General features: G+C 44.8%; 1 pseudogene; it reads left to right on the top strand.

The window, feature by feature from the left end:
• Nucleotides 1-22,470: 22,470 nt before the first annotated feature.
• On the top strand, nucleotides 22,471-22,936 carry LOC121859245 (annotated as a pseudogene).
• Nucleotides 22,937-23,653: the final 717 nt, after the last annotated feature.

Raw genomic sequence — 23,653 nt, 5'->3', positions numbered from 1 at the left:
GCATGACACTTTTCATGGTATAAAAAAGAAAGCTGATATATATAATCTAGTGATGAAACAGTTCCAGACGATGACTGTGGTGGAGTCACGTGTCTAGGGTCAGGTTTATAAGAATGTTGAAGCCCTTCTCTACATACCAGGATATAACATTCAGCTGAACTTAGGGAATGACGGTAATACTACAATGTGAAGTGCAAACACGACAGCCAGTCAGAAGTGAATGTCTTACTTACACACACTGACTCGGCTGATCTGCATTACTGAATATTATAGCCTGTACCCACATTATATGTAATTACTGAGGGCCAGAATTATACCACTGGGGTCTAGCAGAGTTGTAATAGGATGTATAATAGAAAGAAACCATTAGTTTTGTTGACTCAGTTGGGCCACAATTGTTTGCCGTCACGCCGCAACAGAAGCTGAGGGGTGGGTTTTCACTTTATCAAACCTTATTTAAACACAATGATGAACAAGAAATGGTCACAACTGTAAAAATATTAGGTTTAATCGTACGCCTGGCAGCGCATATAATGAAACATAAAACATAGAAAATACCTCCCTCATAAAGAAGACTTTATCAGTCAGTCAGTAGAGGCGGACATCTGGTTACCTAAAGCAGTCAATAGATAAAATTACGATCACTAATATATTGATATGATGTTAGCAACCTTACTAAGTGGTGGTGTTGGTGGTGGTGATAGTAGAAGTGGTGATATGGTGGTAGCATACTAGAAGGTAGTGATGATGGTGATAATAGTGGTGGGTGATAATAATGGTGGAGTGTGGTGGTTTATAATAGTGGTGGTCGTTGGTGGTAGTGGTGGTCGGTGGTGGTGTTAGTGGTGGTGGGTGGTGGTGTTAGTGGTGGTGGGTGGTGGTGTTATTGGTGGTGGTGATAGTGTTAGTGGTGGTGGTGTTAGTGGCAGTGGGTTATGGTGTAGTGGGAAAAGTGAATGAGTGGGTTAGGGAAATCCAAGCTCTGTCTGAGATTGCTAACACAGAGCCTCGTGCGGCTTTTGCAGGATTCACCCATGGAGTCAAGCATCGCTGGAACTACCTGATGCGCACTGTCCCTGATATCGGACCCCTCCTTCACCCTCTGGAAGAAGCTATCAGCGTCAATTTAATTCCCAAATTAGTGAAACACCCTCACGTAACCCCAGCAGAAAGATCACTCCTTGCACTACCACCGAGACTGGGAGGAATGGGACTAAGTAATCCAGAGGAGATTGCTGCCACTGAGCATCAAAACTCAGTTAAGCTCACGGCAGTCCTCACGGACCACATAATAGCTCAGAACGCAACAGGGGAGGTGGATACCATTGAAGTAAACAAGATCCGAAGGTCCATTACGACAGAACGACAGCACGGCCAAAGTGACAAGTTGAAGCAACTATTGCTGCAAATACCAGAGAATTTGAAGAAAAAAAAGTAGCTATAGCGCAGGAGGTGGGCGCCTCGAACTGGTTAGCTACGTTACCGATAAGGGCAAATGGTTTCAGTCTCAATAAACAAGAATTTACAGATGCCATTGCTCTAAGGTACGGTTGGCCAGTAGAAGGTTTGCCCTTCCAATGCGTGTGTGGCTCTTCCTATGACGTCGATCACGCCGCGGTGTGCAAGAAAGGGGGCTTCATATGCATGAGGCATGACGAAGTAAGGGACCTCACTGCAAATATGTTGAAGGAAATCTGCCGGGATGTCATGGTAGAACCGACCCTCCTTCCTTTGGACGGTAATATCTTCCAACATTGGACTTCAAACACATCTAACGAAGCCCGTGTTGACGTCAGTACTCGAGGATTCTGGACGCGGGGAGAGCGAGCTTTCTTCGACATGAGGATTTTTCATCCCATGGCCGCATGTCACCGTAACCTAGCTCTCGATGCTGCACACAGGAGGAACGAGAACGACAAGATAAGGGCATATGGGGAGAGAATTCAAAACGTTGATCAAGGCAGCTTCACTCCTCTAGTGTTCACAACCTCTGGTGGGATGGGACCAAGTGAAAGATGTTTCTACGCCAGACTCGCGGAGGTCATCTGCGAACAGAAGCAGCAGCCCAGAAGTTATGTTACAGCCTGGATGAGATGTCGACTGTCTTTCTCTCTCCTTCGGTCGGCTTTGCTCTGCCTCAGTGGAACGAGAGCTTCTGCCCCAATGCCGACAACAGCTGCAGGTATTGACTATGAGGCTACAGTCACTGAATGCCGCATAGATCTGAGGCTCAACTAATTCAACACTGATAGGATAGCTACTTATGTATTAGGATACTTAATATTAAGGTAATAAAATGGCGGCGAAGGTGTGGCTATTGGGGGAGGCTGGAGGCCACGTTGGAAAAAAAATGGGTTATGGTGTCAGTGGTGGTGGTGGTGAGTGGTGGTGGATAGTGGTGTTAGTGGTGGTGTTAGTGGTGGCCGGTGGTGGTGTTAGTGGTGGTGGGTGGTGGTGTTAGTGGTGGTGGTGTTAGTGGTAGTGAGTTATGGTGTCAGTGGCGGTGGTGGAGATAATAGTGGTGGTGTTAGTGGTCGTGGGTGATGGTGTTAGTGGTGTTATGGGTGGTGTTCGTGTGGTGGTTAGTGGTGGTGGTGTTAGGTGGTGGTGGGTGGTGTTAGTGATGATGGGTGGTGGTGTTGAGTGGTGGGTGGTGGTGTTAGTGGTGGTGGGTGGTGGTGTTAGTGGTGGTCGGTGGTGGTGTTAGTGGTGGTCGGTGGTGGTGTTAGTGGTGGTGTTAGTGGTGGTGTTAGTGGTGGTGTGTTAGTGGTGCAGGGTAGATGGCAGGTGCTTAGGTGGTAGGTGGTGGTGCTAGTGGTGGTGGGTGCAGGTGTTAGTGTATTTGGTGGTAGTTAGTGGTATTTGCAGGTGTTAGTGATATTTGCAGGTGTTAGTGCTGGTCGGTGGTGGTGTTAGGTGGTGGGTGAGTGGTGGTGTTAGGTGGTATCGGTGGTGGCATTAGTGGTGGTGGGTGGTGGTGTTAACGGTATGTTAGTGGTGATGGGCAGGTGTTAGTGGTGGTGTTAGCAGTGGTGTTAGTGGTGGTGGGTGGTGGTGTTAGGTGGTGGTGGGTGGTGGTGTTAGGGTGGATGGTGGTGTTAGGTGGCGATGTTAGTGGTGGTGGGTGGTGGCAAGCGTTAGGTGGTGGTCGGTGGTGGTGTTAGCGGTGGTGGTGGTGTTAGTGGTATGGTGTTAGTGGTGACGTTAGTGGTGGTGGGTGGTGTTAGTGGTGATGTTAGTGGTGGTGGGTGGTGGGTGTTAGTGGTGGTGGTGGTGGTGTTAGTGGGTGGTGGGCAAGATGTTAGTGGTGGTGGTGTTAGTGGTGATGTTAGGTGGTGGTGGTGTTAGTGGTAACGGTGGTGTGCTAGTGATATTTGGTGGTGTTAGTGCTGGTCGGTGGTGGTGTTTAGGGGTGGTGGTGAGTGGTGGTGGTGGTGACGGTGGTGTTAGTGGTGGTGGCAGGTGGTGGTGAGCGGTGGTGTTAGTGGTGCAGTGTTAGTGGCAGGTCGGTGTTAGTGGTGGTGGTGGTAAAGAAGGTGGTGGTGAGTGGTGGTGTTAGGTGGTGGTGGTGGTGGTGTTAGTGGTGGTGTTAGGTGGTGGTGGGGTGATGGTGTTAGTGGTATCGGTGGTGGTGCGTTAGTGGTGGTGTTAGTAGGTGATGGTGCTGTTAGTGGGCCTAGTGGCAGGTGTTAGGGGTGGTGGTCGGTGGTGCAGGTTAGGTGGTGTTAGTGGTAGGGTGATGGTGTTAGTGGTATCGGCGGTGTTAGTGGTGGCGTTAGTGGTAGGTGATGGTGTTAGGTGGTATCGGTGGTGGTGTTAGGTGGTGGTGTTGGGGTGGTGGTACGGCGGTTTTAGGGTGGTATTGGTGTTAGTGGTGGGTGGTGGTGTTAATTGTGGTGGGTGGTGTTGTTAGTGGTGACGGTGGTAGTGGTTAGTGGTGGTGCTATTGGTGGTGGTGGTGGTGCTAGGGGTGAGTGTGGTGTTAGGGGTGGTCGATGCAGCGTTAGTGGTGGTGGGTGGTGGTGTTAGTGTTGACGGTGGTGATGTTGGCGGTAGGTGGTGGTGGGTGGTGGTGTTAGTGTAGGTGTTAGTGGTAGGTGCTGTTAGTGGTGGTCGGTAGTGTATGGTGGTGGGTAGGTGTTAATTGTGGTGGGTGGTGTTGTTGTGTGGTGCTCTATGGTAGTGTTAGTGGTAGCAAAGAAAGGCAAAATAGCGTATTCTGTGGTGGGTGGTGGTGCTATGGTGGTGTTAGTGGTGGTGGGTGGTGTTAGTGGTGGTGGGTTGGTGTTAGCGGCGTTGCGGTGGTGCTAGTGGCGCTGGGTGCGTATTGTGTTAGTGGTGGTCGGTGGTGGTAAAAGCTTAGTGGTGCAGGTGGTGGCGTTAGTGGTGGTGGTGGGTGTTAGGTGGTGGTGGGTGGTGGTGTTAGTGGTGGTGGGTGGTGGTGTTAGTGGTAGGTGGTGGTGCTAGTGGTGCCGGAGGCCCGTTAGTGGTGGTCTGTGGTGGTAAGCAGGTGGTGGTAGGTGGTGGTGTTAGGTGGTGGTGGGTGGTGGTGTTTAGTGGTGGTGGGCAGGTGTTAGGCGCAGGTGGGTGGTGGTACAGTGGTGGTGGCAGGTGTTAGGTGGTGGGTGGTGTTAGTGGTGCTGGGTGGTGTGCTAGTGGTGCTGGGTGGTTGTGTTAGTGGTGTATTCTGGTGGCAGTTAGGTGGTGGTGGTGATTATGTTGGGTGGTGGTGGGGCGCAGGTGTTAGTGGCAGGGGTGGTGGTGCTAGTGGTGGTGGGGTGCAGGTGTTAGTGGTGCTGAGGTTTCAGGTTAGGGGTGGTGGTGGGTGGTGGTGTTAGGGTGGTGGTGGGTAGGAAGAGTGGTGGTGGGTGGTGGTGTTAGTGGTGGTGGGTGGTGGTGTTTAGGTGGTGGTGGTGGTGGTGTTAGTGGTGGTGGGTGCGTGTTAGTGGTGCTGGGTGGTGGCAAGGTGGTGGTGGGTGGCGGTGTTAGGCGGTGGTGGGTGGTGGTGTTAGTGGTGGTTTGCAGGTGCTAGTGGCGGTTGGTAGTGTTAGTGCGGTCGGCAGTGTTAGTGGTATTCAGGCGGCAGTTAGTGGTAACGGCAGGTGTTAGTGGAAGCCCAGGTGGAAGTTAGTGGCGGTTTGGTGGTGGCGTTAGTGGTATTTGCAGTTAGTGGTGGTCTGCGGCGGTGTTAGTGGTGGCTTCCAGTGGTGGTGTTAGGTGGTCGCCCAGCAGGTGTTAGTGGTGGCCCATGGTGGTGTTAGTGGTATTCGGTGGCGGCGTTATGGTATTTGGTGGTGTTAGTGGTATCGCAGAGGTTAGTGGTGGTCGGTGCAGAAGTTAGGGGTGGTGGTGGTGGTGCCGGTGGTATTCCGTGGTGTTATAGTGGTATCGGTGGTGGCGTTAGTGGTGGTTTGCGGCAGGTTAGTGGTATTTGCGGTAGTTAGTGGTGGTTTGCGGTGGTGTTAGGTGTGTGCCCAGGTGGTGTTAGTGCAGACGGTGGTGGTGTTAGGTGGTGGTCGGTGGTGGTGTTGGTGGTATTTGCAGGTGTTAGTGGTATTCGGTGGTGTTAGTAACGTCTGGCAGGTGTTAGTGTGCCCATGGTGGTGTTAGCGGTATTTGCAGGTGTTGCGGCGGTTTGCAGGTGCTGGCGGTGGTCTGGTGGCAGCGTTAGCGGTATTCCAGTGTTAGTGGCGGTGGCAGGCGTTAGTAAGGTCTGCAGGTGTTAGGTGGCAACGGCAGGTGTTAGCGGTATTCCATGGCGGTGTTATATATTCTGCGGTGTTATATATCGGTGGTGTTAGGGAAGTCGGTGGTGGTGTTAGGTGGTGGTTTGCAGGTGTTAGTGGTGGTTTGCGGTGGTGTTAGTGGTATGGTGGTAGTGTTAGTGGTGGTTTGTGGTGGTGTTAGTAGTGGTTTGTGGTGGTGTTAGTGGAAGTCGGTGGTGGTGTTAGTGGTGGTGGGTGGTGGTGTTAGGTGGAAGCTTGCGGTGGTGTTAGTGGTGGTTTGCAGGTGTTAGTGGTATTTGCAGGTGTTAGTAGGTTTTATAAGACAGTACGTCAGAATTTGATACATATATTGTACAAAACAAAGCAAAACGGAAACAAATATACAGATAAAACATTAAATTAACTGAAAATAAAATAATTAAATGAATGAAAAGTTAAGCTACAGTGACAAAATGGACTCAGTTTCATAATTTGTATATATTTTTAAGGGTTTATTTTCTAACACCATAATACCACAAGTAAATATTCATTATACAGTATATAAATTTTTCACCAATTTTAAATCAACTTTATAAATATTTAAGAAGAGAATTTGACAAAGCATAAACCACTAGGAAATGGGATTATGAAAAGACTTATAATATGATAATTGTATTTAATTTTTTTCAGAATACTAAACTATTCACCCAACAACACAACACTGATCTTGTTTTTTACTGTACGGGTGAGGTAAATATGCAGCAATCAGTTTAGGTGACTGTGGAATATACCCCAATTGTGTGAGGTCAATTGAAGTTGATCACTGCTCATTACCTTAATGTTGTTGTGATCTCTGATTTTTTTCTCTTGATCAATGATAAGAGACTCTTGGGTCTTGTCTTTGACCCGAAACTGGATTTATCATATGAAGTTTTTTTACAATTTATATTTGTCCTGTTTATCTATTTTTTTGGTTACATTACACCTTTATTTGGTAAAACAACCCCAGAGTATTGTTATACGTACAAGAAGCTTTATCATCAATAACAAAACATGAAAGCTGTCGGTTTATCAGCACCTGTGATTACTTTCTCTCTTAATGTCCTTTTTTTGTGTTAAAACACTTGTTGCCAAAATACAGACTGTAAGCTGGATATTACCGTCTCAGCGATATACTCCCGTTAACTCTACATCATTCCATTTACTACATTTGGATTACCTGAAGAATCTGCACTCAGCTTGTTTCACCTGGGAAGATTGAAGTTATTCCAACAGCATTTGGGTGATGAGGTTAGTTAGGGTTAGGTTAGGGTAATGCGTTAGTTAGGTTAGGGTCAGCCAGGTTATGCTTAGGTTAGGGTTTAAAAATGGTGGTTAAACTTCAGGTGAAACATATATGCAGCACGTCTACTTTAGGCCCCACATGCATTACACGTGTTACCACAATCCTCCTCGGGTCACCTCTATATCGGTTCACCTCAAGGTGCTCCGCCCTGGACTGTTGGCGAAATCACACAAATTCCTGACGGTGTTAACGGTGAAAATTACTGCGCCATATACTGCAACACCTTAACATGGCGAGTTCTTCGTCTGCCATGTGTTCATGTTGACAGTACACATTTAGGTTCGTGTTGAATCACTATAACCAGCGTGTCATCTCCCTGTTCACCAGACAACTGGATTACCGTTTTTATTGTTTTCACACAAAACCATAATTGTTAGATTATCTCAGCCATGTAAGATGACATGGGTTGATGAAGAGGTTAACAAAACAGGTTATCTCATATTATTATCATATGTTTAAACATGGGCGACCAGTCATTAATGCTCAAGGAGACAAAGAAGATGTGGTCGAGGAAGAAGCGAATAACTGAAACACCTGTAGATGTCGGGTATTCGAACGACCTATTCAAATTTATTAAGAACATGAACAGCAAAGATTCTTGTCCAAAGACTGTCGACAGAGCAGCAAGACGCAATGAAATGTTAGAAAATAGGAACAATAATGTTATGCTTTATAAAAGGCAACATGCAACTACAGACCAAAGCCTTTACCAGCTAAAAGCGAATTTGTTTCTACAATAGTGAAGGTATAAGGGTAAGAGACTTCAACGACCTCACAACAAATGATGAATTTCTAAAGCATATAAAACTTCTCACTGTATAATGTTTTTTACCCATTACAACATTATTATTCATCTGTTTATTTACCTTTTACGTGTGGTTAATAAAACAACAGAATGAATGCTAAAAAAACCGCGGCTCATCTGAGATACTAAATTTTTTCTAACACAAAATAACAATAAAAAAAACATGGCTAGAGAGCTAAATGCAAACCAGAATTCAGGAAATGTTGTGTATCTGCAGCTGGAAATTAGTATGGTAATGTTACTGTGGGGATGCTTCTCAACCCATAGGGAGGGAAGGAGAGTGGAAGCAACACTAGATAAGAGGAGACTGAGAAGAAGGAATGGGGGAGTAGTGGGGAGAGGCAGTAGGGGGGGAGTGGGGGGAGGAGGGTGGGAAGGGGTAGTAGTGGGGGAGGGTAGAGGGGAGGTAGTAGAGGGGGGAGGGGGTAGTAGTGGGGGAGGTAGTAGTGGGAGGGGTGTTTATATCCACCGCAAGAACAACCACAGGACCTCACACAACACAACTGAACGAGTTTATTAACTATGTACACAGTTTTATACTATTCTGTCTACGTGCGCCTCCATCACAGTACATCACTCTGAAGAGATTTGTTTAGTAACACTTGACTTTACGATACATTTTATTCAATCTACATTTTTTACATTAATGATGTCTTAGTCCTATTTACAGATAGTTTACAATTGGTTTACATTTGCCTGGACACAAACATGGGTAAAGATATCTTCAAGCCAATCAATGTTATTAATCTGATATAACAAACAAACAGTAAATCTTCCTGTATCTTGGTATTTGATCAAAACGAGGTCGTTGTGTAATATTATATAACACCTTTACAGCAACCTTTATTAATGCTGGTGGCTTGTACAGTCTCACAGCAACAGTACAGTAGACGACTACTTCCTCGACTGTGACAGTAATCTTAACAGCGGGTGATGGAGTAGCCTTCAGGAGTAACATTGTTCTAACAATAGCTGTACAGTAAGACGAGTAGTGTTATAGCATTTTAGTAGTATTTTAGCAGTAGTCTAGCAGTGACATAGTGTGGACTGTCGCAATAATAATTCTAAGAGTGTTTATTTGATCCGCAGTAATTGTGCAGCGAAACTCGTTAGAATAATTGTCACAGCGTTTGTACCATAGTGGTGGTGGTCTAGTGGTGTATTATGACGGTCGTAAGTCTGTGTAAGATTGACGTGGTAGTGTTATAGAGATTACCAGCTGTGTGATAGTGACTCGTAAAGCTGCCTGGATATCATTACGGTGACTGCAGTGTAATAGTGTTATTGTAATGGTAGTAGTGTTGTAGCTGTAGAGTAGCAGTGTTGTATGTCTCGTGTAGTGTTGTAGCTGTAGTGTAGCAGTGTTGTATGTCTCGCTGTAGGTTAGGCTGTAGTGTGCAGGTGTTGTCTCGCTGTAGTGTTGTAGCTGTCGTGTAGCAGTGTTGTATGTCTGCTGTAGAGTTGTAGCTGTCGGTGTAGCAGTGTTGTATGTCTCGCTTTAGTGTTGTAGCTGTCGTGTAGCAGTATTGTATGTCTCTGCTGTAGTGTTGTAGCTGTCGTAGCAGTGTTGCATGTCTCGCTGTAGTGTTGTAGCTGTCGTGTAGCAGTGTTTTATGTCTCGCTGTAGTGTTGTAGCTGGTAGTGTAGCAGTGTTGCATGTCCGCTGTAGTGTTGTAGCTGTCGTGTAGCAGTATTGTATGTCTCGCGTAGTGGTAGCTGTCGTGTAGCAGTGTTGTATGTCTCGCTGTAGTGTTAGCTGTCGCAGTAGCAGTGTTTATGTCTCGCTGTAGTGTTGTAGCTGTAGTGTAGCAGTGTTGTATGTCTCGCTGTAGTGTTGTAGCTGTCGCAGTGTTTTATGTCTCGCTGTAGTGTTGTAGCTGTAGTAGCAGTGTCGTATGTCCGCGCTGTAGTGTAGCAGTGTTGTAGGTCTCGTTGTAGTGTTGTAGCTGTCGTGGTATAACAGTGTTGTATCAGTCTTGTTATAGTGTTGTAACTGTCGTGTAGTAGGCTAGTAGCTGTATAGCAGCGGGTTGTATGTCACACTGTAGTGTAGTATGCGTAGCAGTGATGTATGTCACGCTGTCGTGTCGTGCAAAGTTGTATTGGTCTTGTTAGTGTTGTAGCTATAGTGGAGCAGTGTTGTATGTCACGCTGTAGTGTTGTAGCTGTCGTGTAGCTGTGTTGTATCAGTCTTGTTGCAGTGTTAGCTGTCGTGAACAGTGTTGTATGTCACGCTGTAGTGTTGTAGCTGTCGTTCAAAAGTTGTATCAGTCTTGTTGTAGTGTTGTAGCTGTCGTGTAACAGTGTTGTGTCACGCTGTAGTGTTGTAGCTGTCGTGCGTACCGTAAGTGTCGGGTCTTGTTGTTGTTTGTAGCTGTCGTGTAGCTGTTTTATATCTATCGTGATGAAGAGTTGTAGTTACAGTGCGTTATCGGGGACTGGTGGTAGAAGCGGTACTGTTCTTGTTTCGCATGCGAGATGTCACGGGTTCGATTCGGCCGGTGGAAGTTGTTTGGACTTACTTCTAGCCCATTAGTCCCTGTTCACCTAGCAATAAGTAGGTACCTGATTGTAAGTCGAAAGTTGCGAACGTATTCAGGAGTTGTTGGAGCTTAACAATCCTGATGACATAAACCACGGACTCTTCAGGCTTCTCCTGCCCTAACTCATGAGACATGGCAAGCAGAACTTAGCATGCTTCCCTGTTGGGCGCTGTAAACGCTTCTGTGCTTCACTTTACACAGGGATGTAGGGGGTGCCCAATAAAAAAAAGAAAAAAAAGTGCCGTTATCGCTGCAGTGGTAAGGGTTGTATGATGTATGTTTTTTGTTTTGTATGTCTACGAAAACTATCTTGACATTGGCCAAAAATCTCTGAAATGAGATCCGATTCAGCTCAACATCCGCCTTCTACAGATCTTGACATGTAAAAAGATGACCTGGTGTGAATTAAGATTTTCTGTATAAAAACTAAAATTTAAGGTCACAAAATTCTTCCCAAATGATAAATATAATACACAATTTAAGTCTGAGAAGGAAGAAGACATCCGATGGCCACAAAATGTAAACAGAAGCTCCTCAGGGACATAAGGATAACTTTGTCTAAGAGAACGACTAAATGGGTTTGTGTGTGCAAAATATTCTGTCAATCCCTTAACACAACACCAGAAGCTATTTCGTTCTTGACGCTATGTAAGATTATTAAAACCAGCTTTATTATTAAAAAATATGTGATTACGATTACTTTATGACAAAAACACAATGGTATCCGGACCAGAGATTAATGGGCTGTCATAAAGGTTATTTTGACATTTTAAAAAACACATCATTTGTAATCGTAGTTTGGTGAGATTCGATACAGGAATGGTAGATAAACACCTTTCTCTGTGATATAAAATATTATTTGTGATCTGGATGAACATTTTCTTCCTTATTTAACTCTTCATTGTGAAGTTAACAGCATTATCGTATTATTGTAGTTGAGTCATACTGTACCTTGTAATCTATCTCCTATGTTCCTAATAATTTCCTAATGAGGGACACTGATATAATAATAAGACTTATTTGGGCAGATATGTGTGGGAAGAGAAAACACAATGGGATGTTGGGAGTTCCTCTCTTGACACGTGTAAGGTTGAAACGAGTGTCAAGGGTAAATCCTAACGTCCTGTTTCATTTGTTCCCACACTGCCAGTGATATCTTATGTCTGTCCTCCTCTACAGGAATAGTGCAGTAATGGATGTTCTTAGAACTCTTTGCCTGCTGATCAGTGCAGTTAAGGAGTGTGTTTACTGGAGTTCACTAGGACACCTTACTGTGGTACCAGCCCAGTCACCTTCACCAGTGTATGATCATCTTCCTCACCAGGGCTACCAACTGATCACCTTCCTCCTGGGGCTGCCAACTGGGCACCTTCCTCACCAGGGCTACCTACTACCTGTTCTTGTCTCTCCTGCGGAAAGAACATGTAACTCTTCGGCTCAAGAGACAACCAATACTGCACTTGTGAATTATTTGCGGTCATTATATTTACAGCCGCCTTTGCACATCTATGTCTGTTCTGTTCATTTTATTTCTGTCTATCAGCAAGTCGTCATTAATCAATTATTAACATATGTTTCATCAAATTTTCTTCTCTTGTTATCATTAACTTATTTTGTTGAGGAGGTTTTGTTAATTATCCTCTGTTGCCAGACATAAATAGGCAACCTTCAACATAACAGACAGACTCAGGCAGAATAATAAATCATACTGCACAGTAAAGGTTCCTTCCTGGGTCTGGTGTCTCTCTCAACCTTCTTGTTAATAACTTTCACTACCATAATGTGCAACGTTAAAGAGACCCGATACTTGCTTCTAGTTATCACTATTCTATGTCTCTCACCTCTCCTCCTTCTCACCTTAACTCTCCTCTTATCTGGCTCCACTCATTATTTTCTTCAGGAGCCACACTTCCTCTTGTACGAGAGAACAGTCTCATTGTTGCAGAAGTAAAAATATTAATAATCGTTTTAGGTAAGATGAGCGAAATATTATTATATTCACACAATGAGCTCGAGAAACCAAACAGTGATGTGGAGGTATACACTAGCCATAGTGTTAATGGCACAATAAGGTGTGTATAAACGCTGGGTAATAGTGTATGGAGTCATACACTATGTATCTGTGAACACCATACGAAAGTCATCAGTGACGTTGTATAGGTGACGTAGTGTGATGGCTGAGGAGATTGAGAACCAAGAGCTGGAGTGGCGGCGGTGTCAGTCCAGCTGTCAATGGCTGTCACCACTGTATCTACTGACGTTGATCCGTTTGCTCTATTATAGCATATGAATATACTTATTGTGTGTGTCAGGATACTTTAAAGTAACAATATGAGAGAGAGAGAGAGAGAGAGAGGAGAGAAGAGAGAGAGAGAGAGAGAGAGAGAGAGAGAGAGAGAGAGAGAGATAATAATAATAATAATAATAATAATAATAATTATTAACGGTTTATTGAAAAAGTTCTGCAGCGCGAAGGCTGAAAATATAGTTACATAATTGGGGAATGGGTCTCTTGATTTACAAAGAATATACAAGTCACATAAGTGATACAAATATGATATATAATAACTAGGTGGGGAGAAGCTCAAACTACAGGACATTTCAACATAGTGACAGTGCAAAAAGTAAGATTGACTGGGAGTGAACACACTGGTTCATTACAAGTTGTTGATAATTTTTACAATGGTTGGGACTGGGCTGTTCTTATAGCGATCAGTTCGTGCTCGTATGGGCTGGATGCTGTTGTGGTGTCGAACAGCAATTCTCGGGCTAGGGATCTCAGGTAGTAGTAGGAGCCGGTGTCGAGGATGGTGCAGAAGCTTCTCACCAAATTTGCAGATGAGGTCGTGCACTTTTTCTAGGTGTTTACGTTGTGTGGCATTTAGGGAGGAAGACCAGGTAGGGGAGGCATAGGTGAGCTTGGGAAGTATGAATGTTGAGTAAACACTGAGGAGCTCGGGCGCAGGAACTCCGAGGGACTTGAGTCGGTGGAGGATGTGGAGACGGAAACTGGAGGATATGACAACTTCACTGACGTGTGGTTTCCAATTTAGTTTTTTGTCTATGGTGACGCCGAAGAGCTTAGTGGAATCTACAACCTGGAGTGTGTTGGGATCTAAAGTAATGGAAGGGGGTGGGACAACGTCGGAGGAGAGGTTGATGTGCATAACCATGGTCTTGGTATGGTTGGTGACGTGGTTGTTGGTGACCCAGTTTTGGAGACTGTTCAATAAATCCTGAAGGGCGGTATAGTCGGTAGCAGAATTGTTGACGCTGATCCCAAAGGTGGAGTCGTCGACATATTTCCAGCGAGCAGGGGTTTCTCTTAGGGCATCATTGATAAGCATAAGGAAACATAGTGGTCCCAGCTTGGTGACTTGGGGGACGCCACAGGTGAGTGACTGAAAGGTGGAGACAGCCCCTCGGAAGCGTACAGCTTGGCGTCGGTTACTGAGGAAGTCTGTAAGCCATGGTATAAGACTTCTTCGAAACCCGAGGCCCATACCTTTGTTGATGATTAAATTGTGGTCGACTAGGTCGAATGCCTTAGCGAAGTCAATGAAGGCGACAGCTACAGAAGTGTGTGTGTGTGTGTGTGTGTGTTTGAAGCTTAATTTTTTTATTTGCACACATTAGCAGTGACATAAGCAAGTTTGCGGATGACACCAAAATAGGGCGGCAGATTAATTCAGGGCAGGATGCAAATGCACTACAGGAGGATTTAAATAAATTGCAGGGGTGGTCAGAAAATGGCAAATGAAATTCAACACCAGCAAGTGCAGCGTACTTAGTATTGGAAGAACAAATACTGTCAATGTATACAGCCCTAACAACACCAACCTAGAGAAGTCGACTTGTGAAAAAGACTTAGGGGTACTTGTAAGCCAGGACCTACGGCCTAGAAAACAGTGCGTTAATGTTCGAAATAAGGCAAATAGAGTATTAGGTTTAGATCTAGAAGTGTAAGTAATACGAGTGCAGAGGTCATATTGCAACTATATCTTGCGCTAGTCAGGCTGCACCTCGATTATGCTGTTCAGTTGTGGTTCCCTTATTATAGAATAGATATCAATTCACTGGAGTCGGTGCAGCGAAAAATGACGAAAATGATTCCGGGACTTAGAAACCTTCCATATCGAGATAGATTGAAGAAACTAAACTTGCATTCTCTAGAAAGACAAAGAGTGCGGGGAGATATAATAGAAGTATTTAAGTGGGTGAAAGGAATCAATAATGGAGATATAGATAAAGTTCTTATAATATCCTAGCAGGATAGGACTCGAAGCAACGAATTTAAGTTGGATAAGTTTTGGGTTAGGAGGGAGATAGGAAGGAACTGGTTCACAAATAGAGTGGTAAACGAGTGGAACGAGCTTAGCAACTGTGTAGTAAGTGCCGGAACGCTGAAGTTTTAAAAGGAGGCTAGATAGATTCATGGATGATAGTGAGTGGTAGTAACTCTCGACAGGAGCTGCCATGCACAGGCCAACCGGCCTATTACAGACTACTTATTTTCTTATGTTCTTATAAGTATGGATGGAGTTAGACGACATAACACTATCAACATTGCAATAATCCTCCTATGCAGGACTCTAGGCACCTAACTACACAGTTTGGTAATTTTGTGCACCGTGACACTAACTGGAATATGAGGCATATTAAGAATTATTAAGCGCAGTCTACAGTAGTGATGGTAATACTGGCCTCTGTATAGTATTTAGTTTAGTAGAATCTCTGGCTTGGACTTCACTGGCCAGGCTCGTCCCGACTCTTGACGCGGGTAAATCTCTTCCCAGTTTACCCGAGGCGGAAGGTGTGGCAAACACCTGACGCTCCTCTGTGTTCGTCTGTTCACTGTCTTAGTATGTAACAGCAGAACCGACGTAGGAAACATTACAGCCTACCGACTTAAATTTGTTGATAACAGACAAGCACAGAAGAGGCTGAAGAGAATACTTATGTTTGACAAGTTATTTATATTTATAGTATTAATGAAAAATTATGGAGAGTTTTGATTGGAAGACCTAATACCAAAATATGGCATCAACATATGACAATGGTGGTGGTGGTGGTGGTGGTGATAGAAATTTGTATTAATGAGTGGAAGGAGGAATGAACTAAACACTGCTCTCTGGTGACGATACTTCCCGCTTGGAGGCTAAACGTGAACATAATTTGATCTATATATATATTCATACAGTCCGTACTGTACATTTATCAAATATACACACGCACGTTCAAAAGTGATTAAACACACCCACCCACTCACACCCCCGCCCTCCTGCACAAAAAGAAAGAGATAAAAACAATTAAATATCGTTAACACAAAACTCTTTGTACACATAAAATTTAAACTATACCTCAGTGAACATTAATGAACAAGGTGACGTTATTAATAGCCAGTTGAGACCTGACGGCATCAACCTTCTACAGTAACCCGTTCCATGAGTAATTAATTTTCTAAGTTCATTAATGTACAGTCAAACTTTAACATCATTATTCCCTCTACTTACTACGATAAAGTTTTATATCCATAAAAGTGACCCGTATGGAAACCATTAACATCACACCACCACATTACTGTGAGTGGTAACATGTAGATGGTGTAAGTGATATGTTGTCGTCCAGTTGAACTGTTGTCACTCAGTAATAGTGTAAATGAGCTGCTATTACCAACAGCTTAAGTGTTGTCACCCACTGTTACGATTACAAAATGTCGGCGCTTTTCCTGAGAATGTTGCACCACCCACTGGCCATCTGATACCGGCAGGTGATGTGTTGTCCCAGGTATTATCAGGACGATCCCACAATATATTACAACAGCAGATACTCACGGAAGGCTGCACGAGGGTCTGACTTTGCACGGATATTGGATTATGTTCCTAAGGTTAAATACCATAATTTGTGAAAATGAAACAATCGTCGCCCTCATAATAGCTGCTATTTGTGTGGGTTTATCAAGGTGGCGGCAGGTAAGGTGGTGTGCCAATGGTCACCAGACATGCAACACCACGCTTTAGCCCCCTCCCCCACCTTCTGTTCCGCTGACGTGATCACTGCAATACACCGCTCTATCACCTTACTGTACTATACACTGAGTCACCCTGCCAAAATTTATCTTCACAAACTATGTACAGTACCTGTTATATATATATATATATATATATATATATATATATATATATATATATATATATATATATATATATATATATATATATATATATATATATATATATATATTATTATTTTCATATATATATATATATATATATATATATATATATATATAAGCATATGCAAGTAAATCATGATCTAGTATATAATATATAGAAGAAAACAGAAGACTGTGTTTCCTGGTTATATAACTTTTACTGGAAATTAGTTTTGAGTGCAGCACCGGCATGCTACTCCTTATTGTACCGAAGGCTTAGTATACCGTGTGCTGTATCCACACTGCTCCCTAACAGACACAGTCATGCCTACAGTACTCCTCTCACTTTCTACCATCTTAAAGATATCCATCATAAATATAAAAGAAAGGTTAGGCTAAGTTAGATTAGTTTTAGGTTAGGTTTTTGTATGAGAGAGTTTTATCATATATATTGTATTATGATGATCTATATGATCAAATACCATATTAATCAGATGGTAAAAATACTAAGAAAAACATAGAAGTTATCGCGAGAGACAGATGAGGATAATTTATCCCTAAAGATTAGCCTCAGTGTAACAAGAGCCTACCATATACGAGAGATAATTAGCTAACGGTTTCTGAAAGGAAATATTCTATAAGGCAGATTAGAAAGGTTGACGCATTAAGACATGAAGTTCTGGGTGACAACATAAAAAATTAACACATTTTACCCATTTCTTGAAGTCTAAGTTGGTGTTACCAGACCATCTCATTCCTCTTTAACAACTCGGTAGCTTATATTCTGAAGCAAGAAAGTTTTCCGTGTCGTCATTAAGAGGAAGAAGTGATGTCAAGTCCGTCGTGAAGATAAGCGAAATGTTGCCATTCAGTTTTTTCGAAGTGTATTTATATTTCTATGTGTGTAGTTCCCAGGTGTAGTTCCAAATTAGTTCGCAGGTGTTCCCAGGTACTCGCTTCCAGGTGTGGTTGTTCTCAAGTGTTGGTTCCCAGGTGTGGATTCCCCATATGTGTGTAGTTCCCAGTGTATTTCGCAGGTGTACTTCCCAGGTGTTAGATTCCCAGGTGTAGTTCCCAGGTGTTGGTTCCTCAGGCGTAGTTCCCAGGTGTGGACCAGATGTTGGTTCCAGGTGTAGTTCGTGGGTGTTAGTTCCCCATGTTTTATTTCCAGGTGTTGGTTCCCAGGTGTCGGTTCCGGGTGTGGGATTTGAGTGTTGGTTCCCCAGATGTTAGTTCTGAGATGTTAGCTCCCGGGAATTTGAGTTCCCGGTGTCAGTTTCAAGGTGTTAGTTCCCAGGTGTCCGGATCCCAGGTGTCAGGTTGCAGGTGTTGGTTCCCCAGGTGTTGGTTCCCAGGTGTTGGTTCCCAGGTGTTGGTTCCCCGGGTGTTGGTTCCACAGGTGTAGTTCCCCAGGTGTTAGTTCCAGGTATTCAGTTCCCCAGGTGTCGGTTCCCAGGTGTTGGTTCCCCAGATGTTGGTTCCCAGATGTCATTGGCTCCCCAGGAGTTAGTTTCCCAGAGTGTTAGTTCCCCAGGTGTTAGTTCCCAGGTGTCGGATCCCAGGTGTCCGGTTCCCAGGTGTTGGTTCCCAGTGTTGTGGTTCCCAGGTGTAGTTCCCAGTGTTGGTTCCCCAGGTGTTAGTTCCCCAGGTGGTAGTTCCCAGGTGTTAGTTCCCAGGTGTAGTTCCCAGGTGTTGGTTCCCAGAGTGTTAGTTCTAGGTGTTAGTTCTGAGTGTCAGTTCCCCAGGTGTCCCCTAAGTTCCCAGGTGTCGGTTCCCAGGTATCCAGTTCCCCAGGTAATGAGTTCCCAGGTGTTAGTTCAGGTGTTAGTTCCTGAGGTGGTAGTTCTAGTGTCGGTTCCCAGGTGTCGGTTCCCAGGTGTCGGTTCCCAGTGTTGGTTCCCAGAGTGTCCGGTTACCAGGTGTCGGTTCCCAGGTGTTAGTTCCCAGGTGTTAGTTCGCAGGTGTTCGTCACAGTGTTAAATCAATGTGATCAAAGGTGTTGATTCTGATGTCAGTTCCCAGGTGTCGGTTCCACAGGTGTTTGTTTTGAGTGTAAGTTCCCAGGTGTCAGTTCCCAGATGTTGGATTCGCAGGTGTTAGTTCGCAGGTGTTTAAATCTAGGTGTTGCGTCAATGTGTTAGATCCCGGGTGTTGGTTCCCAGGGGGTTGGTTCCTAGTGTTAGTTCCCAGGTGTGGTTCCCCGGAGTGTGTCGGTTCCCAGGTGTTGGTTTGAGTGTTGGTTTCCGGGTGTTAGTTCCCCAGGTGTTAGTTCGGAATTAGCCGGATTTCCCCAGGTGTTGGTTCAGGTGTTAGTTCCCCAGGTGTTGGTTCCCGGAGCAGTTCCCAGGTGTCGGTTCCCAGGTGTCGGTTCTGATGTGGGTTCCCAGGTGTCGGTTCCCAGGTGTTGGTTCCCAGGTGTCGGTTACCGGGTAGTAGTTTCCAGGTATTTCAGTTCCCAGGTGTTAGTTCGCAGGTGTTAAATCTAGGTGTTAAATCGTGTGTGTTGAATCCAAGGTGTTAGTTCCCCAGGTGTCGGTTCCCAGGTGTCGATTTCCCAGGTGTTGTTTTGAGTGTCAGTTCCCAAGAATTATTCGGTTCCCAGGTGTTGGTTCCGCAGGTGTTGGTTCACTTGGTGTTTAAATCTGGTGTAAAATCAATGTATTTAGATTGGAGTGTTAGTTCCCCAGGGGTTAGTTCCTAGTGTTAGTTCCCCAGGTGTAGTTTCCCAGGTGGCCGGTTCCCCAGGTATTTGGTTCCAGGTGTTAGTTCAGGTGTTAGTTCACAGGTGTTGGTTCCCCAGGTGGCGGTTCCCCAGGTGTTGGTTTGAGTGTTAGTTCCCAGGTGTTGGTTCCCAGGTGTCAGTTCCCAGTGTCGGTTCCCAGGTGTGGTTTCCCGATGTTGGTTCCCAGGTAGCGTTTCAGGTGTTAGATCCAGGTGTTGGATTCCCAGGTGTTAGTTCTAGGTGTAAGTTCCCAGGTGTTAGATCCCAGAGTGTTAGTTCCCAGGTGTTAGTTCCCAGGTGTAGTTCCAGGTGTTAGATCCCAGTGTTAGTTCCCAGGTGTCGGGTCCCAGGTGTCAGTTCCCCAGGTGTCGGTTCCAGGTGTCGGTTCCCAGGTGGTTCCAGGTGTAGTTCCCAGGTGTTAGATCCCAGGTGTTAGTTCAAGATGGTAGTTCCTAGGTGTAGTTCCCAGGTATTAGTTCCCAGGTGTTAATTCCCTGAGTGTTAATTCCAGGTGTTAGTTCCCAGGTGTTTGTTCCCAGGTGTCAGTTCAGGCGTCCGGTTCCCAGATGTTGGTTCCCAGGTGTTATTTCGGTGTTGAACACAGGTGTAGTTCCCAGATGTAGTTCCCAGTGCATGGATTTCACAGGTGTTAGTTTCCAGAGTGTTAGTTCCCAGGTGTCAGTTGCCAGGTGTCGGTTCCCAGGTGTTGGTTCCCAGGTGTTGGTTCCCAGGTGTCGGTTCCCAGGTGTTGGTTCCCAGAGTATCAGTTCCCATGTGTTGGTTCCCAGGTGTTGGTTCCCCAGGTGTTGGTTCCCAGATGTAGTTCCCAGGTAGTAGTTCCAGGTGTAGTTCATGTGTGGTTCCCAGGTAGTGGTTCCCAGGTGTAGTTCCCTATGTGCAGTTTCAGGTGTTAGTTCCCAGGTGTAGTTCCCAGGTGCTAGCTCCCAGGTGTGGATTCAGGTGTAGTTCCCAGGTGTTTCCCAGGTGTAGTTCCCAGGTGTTAGTTCGGAAGCAGGTTGATTATGATTATGATTATTATTATTATTATTATTATTATTATTATTATTATTATTATGTGCTATTAATATTATTATTATTATTATTATTGTGTACATTCAGACCTTCTTAAAATGCACCATGAATATGTTTTTGTGCAATATCACTTTTTGCACGTCTGTAATCGGAGGAGAGAAGACGGGCCATACACACGACCAGCTCTGTGTTTAAACTCCAGGAACGTGTCTTTTCGTGGACAGAATTTATTATTTAATTTAGAAGAATATAATAGAAAGGAACTGTAAATGTGAAAATTATAAAATGTATTACTATTTTCCTGCATATTTTTCATTAATTCTTTAAGGAAGGAACCTTTTTATTATCTATGGTGAACAAAATCTTTCTGTACATTCGACGTAGGAATAATCCGTCAAATAAGACATATAACATCGTCACCTGGTACCTACCGCGTTACCGTCTAACAGAGTAAGAGACACTACCGGGAGTTAACTCAGGTACACACAACACCAATAACGTAAGACAGGTGCTCCAGTCACACTACCCCACTTGAAGATAATGTTGCTTCCTTCGTATCTTATTGCAGCTATCTCTTGTATATTAATGATGAAGTTTGTCCGCGTATATCTTGGTGAAAAATGATATAGGTTACGAACACACGGATCCCAAATACTAAACAATGTAGAAATTTAGAGTTTACACAAGTATTGTTTTTGCTTAGGATTATAAATAACATTAAAACTGCAGTTTGAAGTTTATTATAAATAATTCATAATGTTTATAATAATATTAAACACGAAACTCTTACAATGTAAATCAATTTTTCATTGAAAGTTTTATACCTTCCCATTCATTATATTGGGTTTTACAGTTATACATACGGAACAAACTGTCCAAGTTATTGAAGATAATTTTATCCGCAAATTTCTTTATTAATGTTCAGGTGAAGAACACTGCTGGGAAATGGCTTAAGATCAAATATCAAATCCCTTTGCGATTTTTTTTACGGGGATTAGCCCACTTTGGCTAGTCATGACCCACATCGAAGGGCCTGGGGCAAATGTAATAATAATAAGAATAAGAAGAAAAAATAATATGCAGATAAAGTAAAATTTATAATACAAAATACAAATAAAATAATAATGATAACAATAATAATAATAATAATAATAAGCCATGTACGTAATAATAATAAATAATAATAATAATAATAATAATAATAATAATAATAATAATAATAATAATAATAAAGAAATAGAAAAATGAAAAAAAATATCAAGAGTGAGAAACAATATGTGTATGTTTATTATTGTTGTCAATGAGTAAGAAAGCAATTGAGACCCTGTAATTGTATGTAAATGAGGCAGAAAGTCAGATGAGCATCCTGGGACTTGGTCTAATTTTTTTCGTGATGCGTTATGGCAGCTAGGATCTACCATTAAGCAATACCTTACATTATACGCTAATATCTTCCCAGGCAGTATTTTACCTCCTGTTTGGTATACCTACTACCTCTGTTGTTTAAATAGTCAAAATTGGTCACTGTAGTGGAATATACTGTATATATCAGTCAAATAAACGACAGACTCACAGTGCGTTACCCCTTGTCCTGATGACACGCCCGTATCAGAGGTCGCTTCTCACCTACACAGTCCAGCCAGCCATAAGCATCCCCGACCAGTCTCTACCGCCATGCTTTTAATTTGGTTCGAGTTTCTGCGACTATTATTTTTGTTTTTATTTAACAGTTTTATGAATTATTTTGGTGTTCTTGTGTGTTGTGTCTGTAGTTTAACAGGTAAGGTTTAGAGTTGTATTTAACGGATAAGGCGGCGATCTATTTATTTATTCTTTTTGTTTTTGAATTTAATGTGATCCCTGATGAACAATATTTGTTTAAATATACTTATGTTTATTTATTAATATTACATGGCAGCAACATAGCACCACCAACGCTTAGCACCAACAGTAGCAACAACTTAGCAGCACCAGCACCAACAGGCAGCCTTGCTTAACACCTTTCCAGCTTTGTGTAGCAGCACAGCCCCAGCAGTAGCAGCAACAGCAGCACCCTTTCAGCACCAGCAACAACAGCCGGCGGCAGCACCAGCAGGCAGCAGCAGCAACGCAGCGCCAGCAGCAGCAGCAGCACCACCAGCAGCAGCACCAACAGTAGCAGCAACAGCAGCAGCAGCACCAGCAGGCAGCAGCAGCAACACCAGCACCAGCAGTAGCAGCAGCACCAGCCCCAGCAGTAGCAGCAACAGCAGCACCAGCACCAGCAGCAGCACCAGCAGCAGCAGCAGCAGCAAGCAGTGGCAGCAACAGCGGCACCAGCACCAACAGTGGCAGCAACAGCAGCACCAGCAGCAGCAACACCAGCACCAGCAGTGCAGCAACAGCAGCAGCAACCAGCACCAGCAGCAGCAGCAGCAGCAACACCAGCACCAACAGCAGCAACAGCAGCAACAGCACCAGCAGGCGCAGCACAACACCAGCAGCAGTAGCAGCAACAGCAGCAGCAGCAGCACCACAGCAGTGGCAGCAGCAGCAGCAGCAAGCACCAGCACAGCAATCAGCAGCAGCGCAGCGGGCAGCAGCAGCAACACCAGCACCAGCAGTAGCAGCAACAGCAGCAGCACCAGCACCAGCAATGGCAGCAGCAGCAGCACCAGCACCAACGTGGCAGCAACAGCAGCAGCAGCACCAGCAGGCAGCAGCAGCAACACCAGCACCAGCAGTGGCAGCAACAGCAGCAGCAGCACCAGCACAGCAACAGCACAACAGCAGCAGCAGCAGCACCAACAGCAGCAGCAACAGCAACGGCAGCAGCCAGCAGGCAGCAGCAACCCAGCACCAGCGGTAGCAGCAACAGCAGCAGCACCAAGCCCAGCGGCAGCAGCAGCAGCACCAGCACCAACAGTGGCAACAACGGCAGCAGCACCAGCAGCAGCAACAGCAGCAACACCAGCACCAGCACCAGCAACCAGCCCCAGCAGTAGCAGCAGCAGCAGCACCAGCACCAAGCAGTGGCAACCAACAGCCAGCAGCAGCAGCAACACCAGCACCAGTAGCACACCAGCACCAGCAGTAGCAGCAACAACAGCACAGCACCAGCACCAGCAGCGCAGCAACAGCAGCAGCAACCAGCAGCAGCACAGCAAACCAGCGGCAGCCAGCAGCCAAGCACCAGCACCAGCACCAGCACCGCAGCAGCAACAGCAGCACACACAACTGCGCAGCAGCACAGCAACCAGCACTAGCAGCAGCAGCAGCAGCACAAGCAGCACAACCAGCACTAGCAGCAGCAGCACCACCAGCAGCACCAACACGGCAGCAGCAGCAGCACAGCAGCAGCAGCAGCA

This window comes from Homarus americanus, unplaced genomic scaffold (genome assembly GCF_018991925.1).
Source record: "Homarus americanus isolate GMGI-L3 unplaced genomic scaffold, GMGI_Hamer_2.0 scaffold15850, whole genome shotgun sequence".
Taxonomy (NCBI): domain Eukaryota; kingdom Metazoa; phylum Arthropoda; class Malacostraca; order Decapoda; family Nephropidae; genus Homarus; species Homarus americanus.
Note: the sequence above shows the minus strand (reverse complement) of the source record. Positions and strands in the feature narration are given on the sequence as shown.